Source organism: Rhinopithecus roxellana, chromosome 11 (assembly GCF_007565055.1).
Source record: "Rhinopithecus roxellana isolate Shanxi Qingling chromosome 11, ASM756505v1, whole genome shotgun sequence".
In the NCBI taxonomy this organism is placed as follows: Eukaryota; Metazoa; Chordata; class Mammalia; order Primates; family Cercopithecidae; genus Rhinopithecus; species Rhinopithecus roxellana.
In genome coordinates this window covers 104506976-104529659 of record NC_044559.1, presented here as the reverse complement: position 1 = coordinate 104529659, position 22684 = coordinate 104506976, and the positions used below count along the sequence as shown (strand labels likewise).

Genomic DNA, 22684 nt, shown 5'->3' with positions numbered 1-22684 from the left:
AGCATCCTTGGGCAGCTGCGCCGAGGAAGCTGGGACCGCATGGACTCAACACGTTCCAGATCTTGCTGCTGAACACTCAGGCTGAGCTCTCGAGTTGGCAGCGCAGAAACACTTAATGTCAGTTACAGTCTGGCTGCCCAAGGAAGCATCTTTCCAAGCAGGGTCATGTACAATGAGCATAAGAACTTTCTAGAAAGCTGCTCCCAGTGACTGGTGCTGCTTGAGGTCTTCAGTGCTTGCCTTCCTCATGTAGAGGTGCAGAGGACAGAGAATGTCAGCTGTCATGCAGGCGGCAGGGGCCACGCTGATAGCCACACAACCTCCACCTTTCCCTTTTCCTGTGCACATTTTCCCTTCCCTGACTAAGACCCTTTACTCAACTCCCCAGAGGATGTTTTCTGTAACTAAATCCAAGGCCAAAGACTGTCAGACTCTAATGGGTACTTTTATGACTGCCATGTCACCATGACTGAGAGCTTGCCTCCTTGGTCAAAGGCATATTTTCATCTTCTGGCAGGTAATATAGTTTATCTGCCTATTGATGCAAGTCACCAAAGAAAATTGCCACTCATTGCCTGAAGAATTGTTCCTAATTAATATGACAGTACTGAAAGAGGAGACTTTGTTATTTTCTGTTTCCAAAAAAGGCCTAATGAAAGATCCACAGTTATAATACACTGTTTTTATTTTGTTTTATTTTATTTTACTTTTTTGAGACATAGTCTGCTCTGTCACCCAGGCTGGAGTCCAGTGGCGTGATCTTGGCTTACCACAACCTCCGCCTCCTGGGTTCAAGTGATTCTCCTGCCTCAGCCTCCTGAGTAGCTGGGATTACAGGCATGCGCCACCATGCCTGGCTAATTTTTCTACTTTTAGTAGAGACAGGGTTTCACCTTGTTGGTCAGGCTGGTCTCGAAACTCCTGACCTCACTATCCACCCACCTCGGCCTCCCAAAATGCTGGGATTATAGACGTGAGCCACTGTGTGCCGCCTGTTTTTATTTTAAACATGAAAAATATGAAACACTTGGCTTTTGTTCTGATCACAAAGGCAATATATCTTTTATGAAATTTCTGTATATTTCTATACAGTCATGCCCTGCATGACAATGTTCTGGTCAACAATGGACTGTATATATGATGGTGGTTCCATAAGACCATAACAGAGCTGAAAAATTCCTATCACATAGTGACGTTAATGTGTGATGCATTACCTTTCTGTGTTTAGATATGTTTAGACACACAAACACTTACCATTGTGCTCCAGTTGCCTAGAGTATTCAGTACTGTAGCATGCTACACAGGTATATAACCTAGGAGCAAAAGGCTGTACCGTACAGCCTGGGTGTGCAGTAGGCTCTGCTATCTAGGTTTTTGTTAAGTACACACAAACCTAGATGGTAGATTTTATTTGCACAATGAGGGAATTGTCTAACAATGCATTTCTCAAATGTATCCCTGTCATTAACTAATGTATAATTGTATTTTTTCCTACAATTATGTATTATTCATAGCTCATTTATTATTATTAATAGCATAATTTATTATTATTACACACAAACCTAGATGGCATATTTCATTTGCACAATGAAGGAATCATCTAACAATGCATTTCTCAGAATGTGTCTCTGTCGAAAAGTAATGCATAACTGTACTTTTTCCTACAATTATTTATTATTATTATTGTTGAGACAGAATTTCTCTCTTGTTGCCCAGGCTGGAGTGCAGTGGCATGATCTCGGCTCACTGCAACCTCCACCTCCTGGGTTCAAGTAATTCTTCTGCCTCACCCTCCCAGGTAGCTGGGATTACAGGCATGCAAGACCACGCCTGGCTAATTTTTTCTATTTTTAGTAGAGACAGAGTTTCACCATGTTGGCCAGACTGGTCTCGAACTCCTGACCTCAGGTGATCCACCCATCTCAGCCTCCCAAATTGCTGGGATTACAGACATGAGCCACTGCACCCGGCCTTCAGTTATTTATTATTAATGGCTCATTTTTTGTTGTTGATAGCACACTTTATTACTAATAGCTCATTTCATTTTCCATGCCATTAAATATTTTTCTGTAACAATATTTTTAATGGTTTTATTATATTTCTTTCCTTATATGTTACATAATCCAATTAATTAATTGATTTCCTGTTGTCTCCCATTTATGCTGTTTCCAAGTTATCTTTTTTAGCAATATCACACCGATGTATACTTCTCCTAGAAATGTAAGATAGTATCTATTGCCCCAAAGATCAGCTACAAAGGGTATAACCATGTTTTAAAAACTGAAATCAATTTAGTAGGTAAAGAAGGCATCTCATTGCTGCATCTTTTTGGTAACGTTTGTAGGGCTCACCAGATTTTCAAATGTTTATTGGCCATTTGTATAGTTTTTGTAAATTTTACCTTTTGCTCTTTGCCTGTAGCATTTCTTTTTTCCAATTACTTATAAGAGTTCTTAAGACTACATTATCAATGTGATATGTTGCAAATAAATTTAACGTGTTGTCATCTGCCCTTAAATTGTATTTATACTACACTCCAGCCCGAGTGACAGAGACCCTGTCTCTAAAAAACCAAAATGTATTTAAAGTTATTTTTTTTTGACAAATAGAACAATTTTAATTTTAATGTTATCAACATTGCTGAAGCCTGAAAAAAGTAAAAAAATATGTAAGTCACTATCTCTGTCTTTAAGGAACCTACAATCCAATTGTGGAAATAAGAGATAAACGCATGTGAAATAAGCAATGCAATATTTTAAAGCAGCAACTTTTCACAAAGAAAGGGAGTAGCCACCAGGAGATAGGCTTACCCAGAGTTCTGAAAAGCCCCTTTGGCCGGGCACCATGGCTCATGGTGTGCATCTGTAGTCCCAGCTACTTGGGAGGCTGAGGTGGGAGGATTGCTTGGCCCTGGGAAATTGAGGCTGCAGTGAGCTGAGATCGCGCCACTGCACTCCAGCCAGGGCAACAGTGCAAGACCCTGTCTCAAAAATAAATACATAAATAAACAAAAAGCCCCTTAGATGCTATTGATCATCACTCTTCCCCTCCCTTAGTTGGTAACCAGAGGTCTCAATATAACTGACCAGGAATACAGAGTGTCTCCAAGTGGTGTGTAATTAATATGTGATACTTGGGCCTCCCCTCCTGACACCTGGAGACATTTTCTCTTTTCTGGTCAACAGACTGTATACTTGTGCCAGTACCTTTGATAATATCAGTGATCTAAGCTGTTTATGGTTTGTGAAAAGTTAGAAAAGTATCTTGAAAAGAATTTTGGAAGAAAGAGAGTGAACATTAACTCTAATGATTTTCTTTTTTGCATCCTTGAAATTATATTGTGTTATGTTTCAGCATTAAGGGTTTTGCTGGTCTTTGTGTCTCTCTTAGTATCTTGTAGAGTACCCAGCACATTTGTCAGAATTTGTGATGCTTTTTAAAGACTCAAAGCCAATGAGACCTGGTTATCTGTGGGGTGCTGCTATGGTGTGAATGTTTGTGTCCCTCCACAATTTATGTTACAACATGATCCTGGCCAAGCATGATAGCTCACACCTGTAATTCCAGTGCTTTGGGAGGATGAGGTGGAAAGATTGCTTAAAGCATGGAATTCAAGACCAGCCTGGGCAACATAGTGAGACCTTCATCTGTATTAAAAATTTTTTAAATTAGCTGGGCATGGTGGTGTGCACCTGTAGTCCCAGTTTCTTGGGAGGATGAGGTCGGAGGATCGCTTGAGCCTGGGAGATTGAGTCTGCAGTGAACCATGACTGTGCCACTGCACTCCAGCCTGGACAACAGAGTGAGACCCCATTTCAAAAAAAAAGAAAGAAAGAAAGAAAGAAAAAGCAAGAAAGAGAAAGAAAGAAAGAAAGAAAGAAAGAAAGAAAGAAAGAAAGAAAGAAAGAAAGAAAGAAAGAAAGAAAGAAAGACCCCATCAAATGCAATAGTGTTAGGAGATGGAGCCTTTAGGATTTGGTCATAAGGGCTCTGTCCTCCTGAGCAGAATTAGTGCCCTCAGAAAGCTCAAGGAAGCCTGTTTGGCCTTTTTGCTGTTTCAGTATAGGCAGACACAGCATTCACATCTTCTGCCACATGAGAACTCATCATGGAAGCAGAAAGCAAGCTCTTTCCAGATGCTGAACCTGCCAGTGCCTTGCTCTTGGACTTCCCAACCCCCAGAACTGTGCAAAATAAATTTCTATTGTTATAAATTATCCAGTCTAAGGTATTTTGTGAAGGCAGCCTGAACTAAGGCAAGTGTGTACAGTGAGAGGATCCAAGGAGCGAGGACTACGGTTAAATAAACTGGTTGCAGCTCTTTCTAACTCCGCTGCCACCACGGCTCCTGTGAAAAAGCTTGCGGCGAAGCGGGGCAAAAAAAAGAAGCAGGTTCTGAAGTTCACTCTTGATTACACCCACCCTGTAGAAGATGGAATCATGGATGCTGCCAATTTTGAGCAGTTTTTGCAAGAAAGGATCAAAGTGAACGGAAAAGCCGGGAACCTTGGTGGAGGGGTGGTGACCAACAAAAGGAGCAAGAGCAAGATCACCGTGACATCTGAGGTGGCCTTCTCCAAAAGGTATTTGAAATATCTCACCAAAAAATATTTGAAGAAGAATAATCTACGTGACTGGTTGTGCGTAGTTGCTAACAGCAAAGAGAATTACGAATTATGTTACTTCCAGATTAACCAGGACGAAGAAGGGGAGGAGGATGAGGATTAAATTTCATTTATCCGGAATATTTTGTATGAGTTCTTGAATAAAACTTGGGAACCAAAATAAATAAATAAATAAATAAATAAATAAATAAATAAATCACCTGGGTTGCATGAATCAGGAACAGAAATTTGAGCAGGCAGTTGCCCAAGGTAACTCAGGCCTGGGTGGTGAGGGATGGATGGAGGCCTCCCGGTGATACATTCCTCTAGATCCGCCTGCAGAGCAGCAGGAGGCCTCTAGAGAGCAGAAGCTTTTTCACGTTAGATAGACTCCAGCCAGTGGGGTGCTGGTAAATATTTAACAACTGGGTCTCTGGGGAAGCATAGTCCTGGTTTGAAGCATTTGCTGATTTCTGTGGTATAAATACTCCCAGTGTGGAGTATTGCAAGCTCTCACTGTGAAGGAAGCCACTGAATGTGCAACTGGAAAGAGATGCGTGCCGTGTGCTCTCGTGAGTTGGTGTGAGCTGACAGCATCTTGTTTCTGTGTAATGTATTCATTTATTATTTCATTCATGGCAGGACCACAAGTAGTTCTTGAGGCAGGAGCCAGTGGGGGCAGAATTTAGTATCCCATGGGAGGCCAGGAGCACAAAGCAGACAGTGTGTCCAAGCACCAGCCCCACACGCTGGAATTGGGGCTTGGCTTAGAGGCAGGAAGACGTGGTGCTGAGTTGAAAAGCTGGGGCAAGTTTCAGTCATGACAGTGGGGGAGGAAGACTGATTGAGGGGCTGCAGTGGAGCCCAGCACTCTTCCCTGGCCAGTTTCAAAACTGATGTCATGACCCAGAGATTGATGTCCTTGAAGCTCTGGATGTCTGTTCTCGCCTGCTCAGACCTGGCTCAGATACAACCAAGGGATATTGGCTAAGGGAGTGAACAGCAGGGAGCCCAAAACCAGGGGCCAGGCAAGATAAGGACTTCAGTAAACACCCAGCACATGAATCTGATGTCTTCGTTTACCTACATATGAGGGAATGGAGTATTCCTATTATTACAATATTTCGCCCTTATGAGGAGTTACATTATCACCTAATTTATTCAACCAACAAATATTTTTAGATGAACAAGAGAGACAAGAGTTTGCTGTTGTGGAGGCTGCATTCTTATTGAGGAGACAGATAATAGACCATTTATAATAGTACCAAATTGTTTCTGATCGAGACAAAGGCTAGGAAAGGCTGAGGGAGGGGTGGCAGAGCAGGGACAGGAGACGTGTCCCTTTATCCAGGGTGGTTGTGTTCTGTCTGAGAAGATATTGGGGCTGAGCAAGAATGATGAGAAGGAACCCATCATTCAGCGAGGGGCAGAGGCAAGTGCCAAGGTCCTGAGGCGGGAAGAAGAGGAAAGGAAGCCCAGCCTGTCTGGGGAGAAGACAGGAGGGTGGAAAGCTGAAGTGTGGTGAGAGAGAGGGAGGGACAAGATGAAGTCAGAGAGATGGTGAGCTCCTGATCTGTAGGGTCTTGAAGGTCAAATGAACAGTTTGAATTTGGTTCTAGGTGAAATGGAAAATCCCCCAGGCAATGCTATTTTCCTGGTTCATGGACTCAGACTGGGAAATGGCAATGCCTGGGAGGTCTACCCCATCCACCGACTTACTGAATAAGAATATAAGAATCTGTTTTGCTTGTTTGTTTTTCTTGCTGGTTTTTTTTTTTTTTTTTTTTTTTTTGAGACAGAGTCTCGCACTGTCGCCAGGCTGGAGTGCAGTGGCAAGCTCTCGGCTCACTGCAACCTCTGCCTCCTAGCTTCAAGCGATTCTCCTGCCTCAGACTCCTGAGCAGCTGGAACTACAGGTGCCCGCCGCCACACTCGGCTAATTTTTGTATTTTTAGTAGAAACGGGGTTTCTCCATGTTGGCCAGGATGGTCTCCATCTCTTGACCTTGTGATCTGCCCGCCTTGGCCTCCCAAAGTGGCGAGATTACTGGCATGAGCCACTACACCTGGCCAATAATCTGTTTTAACCAGGTCCCCAGATGGTTCTCATGTACTGTAATTATCTGCTCAGGGTATCATAACAAAATATCATAGACTGGGTGACTCGGACAGCAGAAATTTATCTTCTCACACTTCTGTAGGCTGGAAGTTCAAGATCAGGGTGCTAGCATGGTCAGGGGTGGGGGAGGGCCCTCTTCCTAGCTTGCAGCAGGTCACCTCACATGGCAGAAAGAGAAAGAGAAAGATTTCTCTCTCTTTTCCTCTCCTTATAAGGCCATAGTCCTGTTGGATTAGGTCCCCACTCTTCATTTGACCTTAATTAGTTCCTAAAGACCTTGTCTCCGGATGTCCCCTTGGAGAATAGGGCTTACACATATTAATTTGGGAGTGGGATATAATTCAGTCCTTAGCTTGTACATTGCTTTTGAGCAGCGCTGAGCTAATATTAGTAATTCTCAAACTTCAGCATGCATGAAAATCACCTGGAGGAATTGAAACCCAGAGTCTTGGGCCTTCATGGATTCTTCTTCGGTTGTTCTGAATCTGATTCAATAGTTTCACCTGAGGGTTTTCATTTCTAAGAAGCTTCTCGATGCAGATATTGCCATTCCATGGGCCATACTTTGAGTAGCACCAAATTAGACAATAAATTTGGGTAACCAATTTTCAAAAAAGTAAAATATCATAAGATAATCTAAACTTAATCTTTTAAAAAATTCAGCTGTTCTGAAGATGTTTCGTATTTATAATTTTTTTTTTTTTTTTTTTTTTGAGATGGAGTCTCGCTCTGTTGCCTAGGCTGGAGTGCAGTGGCGCCATCTCTGCTCACTGCAAGCTCAGCCTCCTAGGTTCACGCCATTCTCCTGCCTCAGCCTCCCAAGTAATTGGGACTACAGGTGCCCGCCACCACACCTGGCTAATTTTTTGTATTTTTAGTAGAGACGGGGTTTCACCATGTTAGCCAGGATGGTCTCAATCTCCTGACCTCGTGATCTGCCCTTCTCAGCCTCCCAAAGGGCTGGGATTACAGGTGTGAGCATTTATACAATTTTTTAATATCATTTATTTTTAAATTATATGCAATCGTGCTGCATAATGACATTTTGTTCATAGATAGATATGCTAGGGTGGCCCCATAAGATTATAATGGAGCTGAAAATTCATATGCCGTAGTGATCACAGGTGTCGTAATGTCAAAGTGCAATGCATTACTCACGTGCTTGTGTGATGCTGGTGTAAGCAAACCTACTGTACTGCCAGTCATATAAAAGTCTAGCACATAAACATATATACAGTGCATAATACTTGATGATAACAAACATCTATGTTACTGCTTAATGTATGTACTACACTTTTTAATGTTATTGTAGAGTATGCTCCTACTTATTCAAAAAAAGTTAACTGTAAAACAGCTTCAGGCAGGTCCTTCAGGTATTCCAGAAGAAGGCATTGTTATCATCGAAGATGACAGCTCCATGCATATTATTACCTCTGAAGACCTTCCAGTGGGACAAGCCGTAGAGGGGAAAACAGTGATATTGATGATCCTGACCCTGTGTAGGCGTAAGCTCATGTGTGTGTCTTAGTTTTTAACAAAAATGCTTAAGAAAATATTTTTGTACAGCTGTACAGTGTTTGTGTTTTAAGCTGTTATTACAAGAGTCAGTTTAAAAAATTACAGTTCATAAAGTAAATAAGTTGCAGTAAGCTAAGGTTAATGTATTGTTGAAAAAAGAGAACTTTTAAAAATAAACTTAGTGTAGCCTAAGTGTGCTGTGTTTATGAAGTCTACAGTCGTGTACAGGAATGTCCGAGGCCTTCACATTCTCTCATTCACTGGCTCACTCAGAGTGACTTCCAGTCCTGCAACCTCCATTCATGGTAAGTGTCCTAGATAGGTGGACCATTATTTATCTTTTTTAATTTTTATTTTTTGAGATGGAGTTTCACTCTTGTTGCCCAGGCTGGAGTGCAATGATGTGATCTCAGCTCACCACAACCTCCACCTCCCAGGTTCAAGCGATTCTTCTGCCTCAGCCTCCCGAATAGCTGGGATTACAGGCATGCGACACCACACCTAGCTAATTTCCTATTTTTTTTAGTAGAGACGTGGTTTCTCCATGTTGGTCAGGCTGGTCTCGAACTCCTGACCTCAGGTGATCTGCCCACCTCGGCCTCCCAAAATGCTGGGATTATAGGCATGAGCCACCATGCCCGGCCAATTTATCATTTTTTCATATTTTTACTGTAACTTTTCTATGTTTAGATACGCAAATACTTACCATTGTGTTCTAATTGCCTAAAATATTCAGTATAATCTCCCGCTGTAGAGGTTTGTAGTCTGGGAACAATAGGCCACACCATGTAGCCTAGGTGTGGAGCAGGCTGTGCCGTCCAGGTTTACGAACGTGCACTTTATGATGTTCCCACAGTGACAAAATCACCTAATGATGACGTTCTCAGAATGTGTCTGTCATTAAGCAGCACGTGTATATGTATTTAAATGTTTAATTTTAACTGATTTGTTGTTATTCTGGCTAAGTGGAGTGTTACTTAGGTACTTTCCTTTGATCACCTGAAAGTGCTTTGCAAGCATTTTGTTAACCCTCAAATCTACTCCAGGGAGGATAGTAAATAAAATATTAAATGTGGAGAATGGACAGTGTTTTGGGTCACAGGTTTCCAAAACTGATAATCAAACCAAATAAGGGCGCTTATATGTCAGTTATGGTTTCTCCTGGTAACTGGCAGCAGCTAACTTAGTTCAGTTCTTCAAACACTGCAAGTTGTGAAGTTTAGCAACAATGATTTACAAAAGCTGCATTGTTTTTATTATACCACCATTTTACCTAATTATTTCTGGTATAAACCCCAGTGGAAACAATACATATTTTGTTATAAAATTCCAGCCAGAAACTTTGGCCCTCAGACAAGAAGGAAATTCTGGCAAAGCTTCCAGGGTAAAACTCTGGTATGCAAATTCCTACATACATAAAATGAAGAATTAATGTAAAATGTCGTGCCAAGAGCACACTACTTAATATTTGCGCATTTTCTATTAAAACTAACTTGCTTGGAGGATAACTGTTGTTTTTTTTTTCTCCCCTATGATTAAAAAAAGGGTTGTTTCAATCATTTCAGGTACAACTCATTTGGAAGTGTATCATTTCAAAATTCACCTAAAGAAATGTTTAGGAGGCCAGGTTCAGTGGCTCACGTAATACCAGTACTTTGGGATGCTAAGGCAGGCAGATAGTTTGAGCCTAAGAATTCAAGACCAGCCTGGGCAGCATGGCGAAACCCTGTCTCTACAAAAAATACAAAAATTAGCCGGAGGTGGTGGCATGCCTGTAGTCCTAGTGACTTGGGAGACTGAGGCAGGAGGATTGCTTGAGCCCGGGAAGTTGAAGCTGCAGGGAGCCATGATCATGCCACTGCTCTCCAGCCTGGGTGACTGAGACCCTGCCTCAAAAATAAAATAAAATTTAAAAAAATAAATAATTTTAAAACAATTAAAAGAAATGTTTAGGAGCAAGGACAATGTATTTGCAGTTGGAAAAGACCATTCCTTTAAACAAGCTCAATGCTATTATATTTGTTAATAGGATGCTATTAACAAATTTATCTTGAGGAACACTCTGTCCCCAAAATGCAACTCACAGTTTTGAAGATAATTTGGAAAGGAGATAGTGCTGTAAGCTTCACAGATAGTTTTTTCTTCCATGACAGTTTTTAAAATTAAACTTTTCATTTTGAGACGATTGTAGATTCACATGCAGTTTAAGCAGTAATTCAGTGAGAAGCTATTCACCTTAACCCCCAGCAACCACAAATGTGTTTTCCAGTTCCGTAATTTTGTCCTTTCTAGAATGTTATATAAATGGAATCATTCAGTATGTAATTTTTTAGGACTGGTCTTTTCCACTCAGCATGATTCTCCAGATTCGTCCAGGTTGCAGTGTTATCAACAGCACATTCTCTTTTTTTTTTTTTTTTTTTGAGACAGAATTTTGCTCTGTCACCCAGGTTGGAGTGCAATGGCACAATCTTCGCTCACTGCAACCTCTGCCTCCCAGCTTCATGCGATTCTCCTGCTTCAGCCTCCTGAGTAGCTGAGATTACAGGCGCCCACAATCACGCCCAACTGAGTTTTTGTATTTTAGTGGAGATGGAGTTTCACCATGTTGGTCAGGCTGGTTTCGAACTCCTGACCTCAGGTGATCCACCTGTCTCGGCCTCCCAGAGTGCTGGGATTACAGGCGTGAGCCACCACGCCTGGCCAGCACATTCCTTTTTATTGCTGAGTGGTATTTCATAGTATGAATGTATTCCAGTTTGTTTAGTCACTCATCCACTGAAGGTTATCTGAGTTCTTGCTAGTTTTTGGTTATTATGAATAAACCTGCTATAAACATTTGTGCGCAGGCTTTTGTGTGCACACAAGTCTTCATTTCTCTGGGATAAAAGCCCAGGAATGCAGTTACTGGGTCGTGTGGTAGTTACATGTTTAGATGGTTAAGAAACTACTATACTGTTTTCCAGAGTGGCCGTATGATTTTACATTCCCACCAGCAATGTATAAGTGATGCAGTTTTCCTGCATCCTTGCCAGCATTTGGTGTTGTCACTTTTTAAAATTTTTAACCATTCTGATTGGAGTGATAGCTCACTGTGGTTTCAGTTTGTATTTCCCTAATGGCTAATACTGTTGAACATCTTTTCGTTGGCCTGTTTTCCAGCTTTATACATTATTTAGTGAAATGTCTGTGTATATGTTTTGCCATGTTCTAATTGGATGGTTTGCTTTTTTACTGTTGAGTTTTAAAAGTTCTTTGCGTATTCTAGATACTCGTTCTTTGCCAGATGTGTGGCTTGTAAATAATTTCTACCACTCTGTAGCTTGCCATTTTATCTTCGTAATAGAGTCTTTCATGGACCAAGACTTTTTACTTTAGATGCAGAGCAATTTATCAACTTTAAGTTCGATAGATCATGCATTATGTGTCAAATCCAACAACTCTTTGGTTAGCCCTAGGCCCTGAAGGTTTTTCCTAAAAGTTTATAGCTTTACATTTTAAATTTAAATCCGTGATCCATTTTGAATTAATTTTTGTATAAAATGTGAGACTTAGGTTTAGGGTTCAGTTTTTGCCTATGGATGTCCAATTGCTTTGTTTTTCAATTTGTTGAAAACAAGTGGTTCTTGCTCCATTGAATTATTTTTGCACCTTCATCAAAAATTAGTTGGTTATACTTGAATGGTTCTATTTCTGGGTTGTTGATTCTGTTCCCTTGATTTATGTGTCTGTCCTTCCACCAGTACACACAGTCTTAATTACTGTAGCTCTATAGTAAATCCTGAAATTGAATAGATTCCTCTCCCTTTATTCTTGTTTTCCAAAATTGTTTTGGCTATTTTAGTTCCTTTACATTCCCATAGGAATTTTATAATATTGTCTATATCTACAAAAAATTTCACAGCAATTTTGATAGAAATTGCATTAGACTTGTATATCAATTTGGGCAGAATTGACATCTTTACTATATTTATTACTTCCAGTCCATGGACATAGTATATATCTGCATTTACTTACATCTTGTTTGATTTCTTTCGTCAGCATTTTGTAGTTTCAGCATACAAAGTCCCATAAAACTTTTGTTAGATTTATACCTAAGTATTTCATTTTTGAGCAATTGTAAATGTCATTGTATTTTTAATTTCCGTGTCTGCATATTCATTGCATTCATTAATAGCAATTACATTTTGTATGTTTATCTTGTATCTTGTAAGCTTGCTGATCTCACTTATTGTAGTTCTAGGAGTTGTTTTTGGTAGTAGATTCTTTGGGATTTTCTATGTAATCATGTCCTGTGAAAACAGAGGTAGTTTTTTTTTTTTTTTCTTTCTAATCTGTATCCCTTGCACTTCTTTTTGTTGCCTTGTTATATGACTAGGGCTTCTAGCACTATGTTGAGAAGAAGTAATGAGAGTGGACATCCTTGCCTTCTCCTGGTCTCGGGGGGAAGTGTTCGGTTTTTCACAAGTAAGTATGTTAGATATAGATGTTTGTAGATTTTTTTTTATCAAGTTGAGGAACTTCCCCTCTAATGTACTTGTTTATGTTTTAAAATTTAGGAATTTAGATTATTTGAACATCACAGGAGTTTTTTCTCTTTCTTTTCTTTTTGATATGATGACAATCATATTTTTCAGGTTTTTTTTCCCCTCAAGTTTACAAAAGTACTTTTGTCTTCTATTCCCACCCAAAGGATGTTGTATTATTGTTTTGCCTTTCTTGGATTTGTTATGGAATGTGCTGCTTACATAGAGGAAATGTTGGCTATCGATCTTAAGCTAACTCACCAAGAATGAAAATAAGTCTTAGGTCATAGTTTGACTGCCAGTGAAGGACCCATTTCTTTATGGCCTTGGGTATAACACAGAAAAGATGTTGGGAAATAAAGGGGAAGGAATCGTGGGTTCAACAGCCATGCCATTCTTCTGTGTCTGCTTGGCCCCCTGCCTCCCAGGCCTACAGAAAGCTGCCATTACAGGCTAAACTCCAGAGTTACAGATATCTTTCCTCCTGACCCTAATTCCCTTGGGGCCACTTGGCACTGCAGAGCTCAAGCAAAGCGCATGTTCATCTCTGACTCCTGCCTGAACACTCCAAAGCCTTTTTCCTCTAGGTCAGGGATTCTGTTTTGTTTTGTTTTCCCAGCCTTTTCAATGAGAGCTGCAGGACAAGAAGCCCCGCAGTATTGCTTTCCTTTTTTCCATCTTAGACTTTCCAGGCCTGCAAGTGTTTAAAGGTACCTCTACTGCTTGTCCGCTAAGTCTCGCATATCATATAACTCTCCTGGGTGTTTGATTTTTGCTTTAAAAAGATGATTCTCCATTTGGGTCTCTACCAACCACAAAGTGAAATGAAAATCTGGCAAAGTTCGGTCCTATAGATGTGAAGTGGTAGGGGGTTTGTTTGCTTCTTCAGTTTGTTTGCTTTAATTATGCAGGAGGGCTTTCTACATTAATCAGACCTCTTTGGTACCTCCCAGTCCCAGACCCCTTTTTTGGCTCTGGTCTGGTTAACACAGAACTCACTGTATGTCCTTGGGGTCTCATTTTGTTCTCCAATTTTATTATCTTCTGTTTAAGCAGTGAAACTCCAAGTGGTGCTACTACCCAGAATCACAATATGAGAAGAACAGTTTATAGCTACAAAGCATTATGGAAAAAAAAAAGGTCCCCTTTAACTGCATAATGTCTCTGATTTACTCCTGGTAATTTTAGTGGCTTTCTTCTGAGAATCTCAAAGCATTTCACAGTCTTTATTCGGCCACTGGCAGATTTCAAAACATGCGACATGTACCAGGATTGGCAGTCATTCTCATCTGCAGTTCTGCATTTTATTGATAGGATGATTTACATAATTTTGAATGAAAACAGTCTTATGTACTTCAGCCTACAAACCTTTGGAATATTTTTGGCTCTGAGAGGAGCACTTATATTTGTTGCCTTGGTAACAAATATTTCCCCAATTGCCCAAAGTGATTGATATTTTTAAAAAACATTAACAAAGACCCATGTCTCTGGAACTGATTAGAAATGTAAAGAGAGTTGTTAGTCTTCCTCAGCCAAAAGGAGATGGATAAAAAAGTTAGATGAAAGATATGGGCAGCTGTTTACTGTGACTAAGTCTTAGTACACCTGCATCTTGAGGTTCAGCAAAGTGATATCTCTATTAAGATGGGTAACTTCAGATATTATTTGGTGTGGACTGTATCCTACAAGAGGTTTACAGAACGTAAGTTTGAGTTTTGCAGGACTAGAACAAAAGTACCTCTGAATTATCTTCAATTATAAATTGCTTCCTTAGAGGGGGGTTAAGATTAAAAATACATTTACAATAGCTACAAAAAAAGATACCTAGGAATAAGTTTCACCAAGAAAGTGAAAGATCTCTACAATGAAAACTATAAAACACTTACGAAAGAAATGAAAGAAGACACAAGTAAATAGAAAAATATCCATGTTCATGGATTGGAAAAATTAACATTATTAAAATGTCCATACTACCCAAAGAATCTACAGACTCAACCCAACCTATCAAAATACCAATGACATTCTTCACAGAAATAGAAAAAAAATCCTAACATTTATATGGAACTATACAAGACCCTGAATAGCCAAAGCAATTTTGAGCAAAAAGAACAAAGCTGGAGGTATTATACTACTGAACTTCAAAATATACTACAGAGCTATAGTAATCAAAATAGCATGGTATTGGCATAGACACAGAAACATAGACCAATGGAACAGAAAAGAGGGCCCAGAAATAAATTCAAACATTTGTAGCCAACTGTTTTCTGAAAAAAAATGCTAAAAACACACATTGGGGAAAGGATAGTCTTTAAATAAATGTTGCTGGGAAAATGATATCCACATGCAGAAGAATGAAGCTACAGCCCACATACAAAAATGAACTCAAAATGAATTAAGGACTGAAATGGAAAAGCTGAAATGATAAAACTACTACAGCAGAGTGAAACATTAGAGGAACACTTTATGACATTGATCTGGTCAAGAATTTTTTGGGTAAGACCTCAAAAGCTCAGGCCACAAAATCAAAAATAGACAAATGGGATTATGTCAAAGCAAAGAGCTTCTGTATAGCAAAAGAAACAAGAAACAGAGTGAAAAGACAGCCCACAAAATGGAAGAAAGTATTTGCAAACTATGCATCTGACAAGGGGTTAATTTCCAGAATACATAAGGAACTCAAACAACTCAATGGCAAACAGCAACAACAACAAACCAAAACCAAAAAACAACATGGATGCAGTAGCTCATGCCTGTAATCCCAGCACTTTGGAAGGCCGAGGTGGGCAGATCGTCTGAGGTCGGGAGTTCGAGACCAGCCTGACTAACATGGAGAAACGCTGTCTCTAATAAAATAAAAATTAAATAAAACCCCATCTCTACTAAAAAAAATAGGAAATTAGCATGATCTAAATGATGAATTGATGGGTGCTGACGAGTTGATGGGTGCAGCACACCAACATGGCATAAGTATACATATGTAACAAACCTGCACGTTATGCACATGTGCCCTAGAACTTAAAGTATAATAATAAAAAAAAAAAAATACAAAAAAAAAAATAGGAAATTAGCTAGGTGTGGTGGTACATGCCTGTAATCCCAACTACTTGGGAGGCTGAGGCAGGAGAATCACTTGAACCTGGGAGGTGGAGGTTGCAGTGAGCCGAGATCACACCAGTGCATTCCAGCCTGGGCAACAAGAGTGAAACTCCATATGAAAACCAAAACCAAAACCAAAAACAAAACTCAACCTAAATAATCTTCAAAAAAAATGCGCAAAAGACCCAAATAGATATTTCTTGAAAGAAGATGCACAAATGGGCAACAGTTACATGAAAAATGCTCTACATCACGAATCATCGGAGAAATGGAAATCAGAACTACAAATGAGATATCACTTCACCTCAATTGGAATGGCTATTATCAAAAAGACAAAAAGTAACAAAGGCTGGCATGAAGAAAGAGGAACACTTATACACTATTGGTGGGAACGTAGATTAGTACAGCCATTGTGGAAAAAGTATGGAGAATCCTCAAAAAATTAAAAGTATAATTACCATATCATCCAGCAATCCTGCTTCTGGGTATACATCCAAAGGAAATAACATCAGTAACATTGAAGAGATACCTGTACTCTTATGTTTATTGCAGCACTATTCCCAACAGCCAAAACATGAAATCAATCTAAGTGTCCATTAACAATGAGTGGATTAAAAAAATGTGGTACGTACACACAGTGAAATACTATTCAGTCATAAGAAAGAATGAAATCCAGTCATTTGTGGCAGCATGGATGAACCTGGAGGACATTATGTTAAGTAAAATAAGCCACAGAAAGATGAATACCACATGCCCTCACTCATATGTAGAATCTAAAGAAGTTGATCTCAGAAGAGGAGAGTAGGATAGTGGTTACCAGAGGCTGGGGAGGGTAGATAGGGAGAGATGAATCAATGGGTACAAAGTTACAGTTAGATTGGAGGAATAAATTCTGGTGTTCTATTGTACAGTAGGGTGACTATGGTTCACAATATTGTGTTGTATTATTTCCAAATAGCTAGAAGAGAGGATTTTGAATGTTCTGTCCACAAAGAAATGATAAATGTATGAGGTGATGGATATGCCAAATACTCTGATTTGATTTTTATGCAATGTATTCATGTATTGAAACATCACACTGTACTCCATAAATATGTACAGTTACTATGAGATAATTAAAAAATAAATGATACATGTTGAGTATCCCTAATTTGAAAATCTGAAATGCTCCAAAATCCAAAACTTTTTGAGCATCAACAGGATACTCAAAGGAAGTGCTCACTGGAGTATTTTGGACTTTGTATTTTCACATGAGGGATGCTCAACTGGTAAGTACAATGCAAATATTCTAATATCCCCAAAAAACAAAATCCAAACACTTCTGGTCACAAGAATCTCAGATAGGTGACACTGAACCTATATAACAACAAGAACAACAAATGAATAAATAAAGGACTAAAAATAGCCCTAACTTTAAAAGAAAGAACATTCTTATAGCTCGAGGCAATGTAATGGCAGCACAGATTCCTTGTTCACTGTGGCCAAGCTGACCATAGAAAGTGGTCAATCCACCTACCAGATGGTCTGGCACCAACTTTGCCTGGTTAGTATCTAGAGCTTTAAGCAAAATGATGTTAGTTCTTGACTGGTGTCACACCTCTGGGACAGTAAAGAAAAGGATGACTCTCCCAGATAAATGGTCACTCATGAAGCTGTTTTATTTATTGATGTTCCTTTTATCAATAGCAAACAGCATGTATTTCTAAGAGGTGCCCACAAACAAGATTCTTATGGGCACATTTCTGTCTTTCTGTCAGGTTTTTAATTTCTGGAAAAACAGCAGCTAATGACTATTTCTAGTGTTGAAAAGTGGGGCAAGTTGGTGTAGCCACCACTCAGGTTTGTGCCCAAGTACAAAGACGGGATAGCTGAAAAAGTGTGTGAAGATAAAATTCAAGAGAAACAGGCATCTAGGAAAGGTGGATAATAGACAGGAAGTGTAAAAAGAAAAGAAATAAGAAATGCAAATTCGTCTTTTGTGAAAATTAGAAATGCTGATGGCGGATGGGTGTGGTGGCTCACGCCTGTTAATTACCAGCACTTTGGGAGGCCGAGGCGGGTAGATCATGAGGTCAGGAGATCAAAATCATCCTGGCTAACACGATGAAACTCCGCCTCTACTAGAAAAAATATAATATATTTATATTTATTTATATATTTTTTATATATTTATATTTACATATATTTATATTTATATATTTTTATATATTTATATTTACATATTTTATATTTATTTTTTTATAATTTATATTTACATCTTTTATTATATATTTTTTTCATATTTACTTTACATATTTTATATTTCTATTTTTTTTCTCTATATTTACATAATAATATACATTTTCAATCTCTTTAGAATATTTAAATATCATTGGCTATATTTTTTACTTCTTTAGATTCTTTCCTTGTTTCTCTTTCTCTTTTCCTGATTGTCATTCTCTTCCTTTTTTTTTTTTATATTTCTCTTATATTCTCCCTCTCTATTTTTTCTATTTTCTTTTCCATTCTTTTCCCTTTTTTTTTATATGATTTCCTTATTGACTCCTATTTTAATCTCTCTTTTTCTTCTTTCCATTCTATTTCTCTCTTTCTCTTTTCTCTTACCTCTATTTATTCTTTTCTCTTTCCCTCTCTTTCATATTTTTTTTTCTTTCCATTCTTTCTACTCTATCTAGTTCTCTGTCATTTCCCTCTCTTTCTAATCTATCTTTACTTTATTCTTTCTCCCTCTCTATTTTTCTTTCCATCTATTTCTACTCATCTCTTTTATTTACCTCTCTTTCCCCTCTATTTTATCTTTCACTATATTTCTATTTACATCTATTTATAAATATATATATTTTTATATATAATTAGCCAGCCATGATGGCAGGCGCCTGTAGTCCCAGCTACTCGGAAGGCTGAGGCGGGAGAATGGCATGAACCCTGGAGGCAGAGCTTGCAGTGAGCCGAGATCGCCACTGCACTCCAGCCTGGGCGACAGAGCCAGACTCCGTCTCAAAAAAAAAAAGAAATGCTCATGGCGTGTTTCATTCCGTTTCTTGACATATGTTGACCCCATTTAGATTCTACCCATATCTCAGGACAAATGGCCTCTTCCTAGATGATCTGGCCAGCTGACCCTGATCACTGCAATCCAGAGAATACAGAATCAGGACCATGAATCTGACTCTACAGTGGACCACATTTGGTACATAGTGATAGTTATGTTTTTTGTGTTCACGTCGTATTTCCTTATCAATCTTGTATGCTTCCTAAGAGCAGAATCAGTCTTTCAGTTCTTGTTAGTTTGATATTTTGCACCAAGTAGTGCTAGTAAATATTTCAAATGGATGATGGTTGCAATAAAAAAGAATAGGCCGGCCGCAGTGGCTCATGCCTATAATCCCAGCACTCGGGGAGGCCGAGGCGGGCGGATCATGAGGTCGGGAGGTCGAGACTATCCTGGCTAACATGGTGAAACCCCGTCTGTACTAAAAATACAACAACAACAACAAAAAATTAGCCAGGCGTGGTGGTGGGCGCCTGTAGTCCCAGTTACTCAGGAAGCTGAGGCAACAGAATGGCGCGAACCCGGGAAGCGGAGCTTGCAGTGGCCGAGATCACGCCCAACCTGGGCGACAGGGTGAGACTTGGTCTCAAAATAATAATAATAATAATAATAATAATAATAATAATAATAATAAAATAAAAGAAAGGAGACAAAGCTGAGAACTTAAAGAAAAAGAAAATGTGCTCAGCTTCATTGTCTATAGACTCAATGAGAAAGAAATGCACTGTTGGGGTTCTAGTGCTGCTTGCATTCTGTCTCTGTGTGAATGATGTTTCAGAATGCACACATGAAGCAATATAAAAATATCATTACTGCCCCATTTCATTACAGTGAACATGCTGTATACTTGCAAGCTGGTAAAGATGTCAAGTTTTAGGATCGATTTCAATGTACTGATCATATCTTGAGTAGTCAAAGAGTAATTGGGGAAGGCAAGATGGTTTTATAGCGAACGACTACAGGAACTCTTACCTGCGTTTTTTCATGTCATCATTTTACTATGCAATGTTTTATTAGCTAATTGTTATTGAGACAATGGAGGATTGGGTTCCAAAACAATTACTTAGTCCAATTTGGGTAATAAAAACATTGTATGACTTGAAATACAGTTTACTCTGAAAGGAAATCCTACCTCCCTGGAGGCTGTTAAATGGTTTGAGGAAAACAGTTCCACTACTGGTCTCTTTGTTGCAACATCATATGTTGGAAAAAATACACTTATTTATATTTGGTTCACTCTAAAAACATTCTGGTGCAAACCGCTAGGATATTCGCAAAGAAAAACTTGCATGCAGGAGTTATACAGAGGGGAACCTAGGTTCCAGAGAGGAGATAGGGTACCCCTAAAGAGGCGCACAGCAGACCTGACGGCCTCAATCTTTAGACTGAATTCAGTTGCAATTCCATTACTTCATACAGCAAAAACTACAAGTAACCAAACACTGACTCAGAAGGGCCCCTCATATAGTTTAGGAAATTTATCTTTTGTTAGGATGCAAAAATACTGAGGTCTTTGGAAATCCCTAAACTGTAAACTGCTGTTTTTTGATTAGTAATTCGATATTTTTTAGTAGTAAAATTGCATATTCTATTGAACAGTTTCTAGATGAGCAGAATATGTATGTTCTACTAAAAAAAAAAAAAAAGCTTTTTGATTGCTTTTGTGAAGGCCTGCAAATGAATCACTGTCATAAAACAATGTGTTCAGGAAGCCTCAATACTCTTGAAAGATGTCGTTTGCCACTATTGTCCTTTTTTTTTTTTTTTTTTTTTTTTTCCCATGCATTTAAGACAAATCCTCTGTCCTAACACCACCGTCACTCACCAAGTAGCTTAGAAAGAATGTTTTCTTAGGACTTAAAAATGGTGGGCTGGGCGTGGTGGCTCATGCCTGTAATCCCAGCACTTTAGGAGGCCAAGGCGGACAGATCATGAGGTCAGGATATCAAGACCATCCTGGCTAACATGGTGAAACTCCGTCTCTACTAAAAATACAAAAAATTAGCCGGGCATGGTGGTGGGCACCTGTAGTCCCAGCTACTTGGGAGGCTGAGGCAGGAGAATGGCGTGAACCCGGGAGGCGGCGGAGCTTGCAGTGAGCCGAGAGCACACCACTGCACTCCAGCCTGGGCGACAGAGTAAGACTGTATCAAAAAATAAAAGAAAAAGAAAAGGTGAATGTGGCAGTTCAATTCTTTTTGCTGTCAAAAATAGTTTAAATATTTTATTTCTCTTCTTTTAATTTGCTGTTTTCTTTAACCCGCACCTCAGAGATGTGCATGCGTGCGTGCCACACACACACACAAGCACACGTCTGAGCCCCATTTTGACACTGGCCCCGAGCCTGTGTTGTGTTTTGGGGTCTGACTGGTTGCACAGAAAGGATCTAGGGCCACCTATGTCCTTTATCTGCATGTTGCATCTGAAGGTCTCCAGGGCAGCGCTTGCTCATGAGGAATGACGTCTGCAAGTGACCTGTTTGTTTGAGGAAGCAGAAGAGCTTGTCTAGGCACTGAAAACATTGCTCAAGCTGCTGCTCTCTGTCTCCATAATGGGGCCCAGCAGCAGCGTCTACCACTTAGGGGTTCTCTGTTCAGTGATATTCTCCTGAGACACGTTCAGTCCAGGAGCAGTAATAAATACCAAGCCATCACATCGGCCTTTGTGAGATATTTGAATTGCTTACGACTTTAGAGCCTGGCTCTGAAAGAACAGAACAGTTTCATATCAACTATGTTTTTGTTCACTTGATGAAATTGAAAGCAATGTAATATTCAAAGAGTTTATAGTATCACTTATTTCTCTGCATTATACCTTTCAAGATCATCTGTAATCTCTTTTATACTGCTGAGTACATAGTAGATACTAAATTTAATATTGTTGGAGCTTAACTTTTGCAAAGAGTAAAAATGTTTTGTTCTATATTACAAAGAGTATGACTGCCTACCACTTTTTCAAATTATTTAAAAATAAAGGATGCAAAATACTATATTCTTTTAAAATTTTTATTTAATTAATTAATTAATTTTTTTTCTCTCTTTTTTTTTTAGAGATGAGGTCTCACTCTGTTGCCTAGGCTGGTCTTCAACTCCTGGTTTCAAAGGATCCTCTCACCTTGGCATCCCAAAGTGCTGAGATTTCAGGCGTGAGCCACTGCATCCATCTACATAATACTATTCTGTGTTTGTGGCAGATGAATTGAATTAATGGCACCAATTCATCCTGTGTTTATGCCCTTTGCAGTTTTTCCCATCAAGAGATGGAACATAGTTCTCTAGTGCTGGATTCTGAGTTCGGGCATGTAATTTTGGCTAAAGAAGTATTAGCAGCTTTGAGGTAAGTAGATTCTTGAAAAGATACCTGTGCAGTTCTGTTTCCTTTCTCTCTCACATGAGAACATACCCATGCTTGAAACTGAGACCAGTCACCCGAGTTGTCTCAGCTGAGGCCAACCTAGGCTAGCTGGCAACCAGCTCCCTACTACCAGACATATGAATTAACCCAGCAATAGATATTTTTGTGGCAATAGATTACTAATAAAATATTAAATACAATGCAGTCTTTCTTCAATTCAGGAAATTTCACACAAGAGTAATTGTTATGAAAATTCATATTTTTTTGTCCAGCTATGAACATAAGGAAAGTGTAGGAGGTAGAGTTGAATATGCACAGACCTTCTTAACATCATGGCTTTATATTTATTTCTAGACAAAGATTTAGTGGATGGTCATGATAAACATGAGGGATGTTTATAATAGAAAATATTAAAA

The 22684-nt window shown here is 39.2% G+C and overlaps 1 pseudogene; it reads left to right on the top strand.

Annotated features, from left to right (window-relative positions):
- Positions 1-271: 271 nt before the first annotated feature.
- On the top strand, positions 272-4728 carry LOC104676590 (annotated as a pseudogene).
- Positions 4729-22684: the final 17956 nt, after the last annotated feature.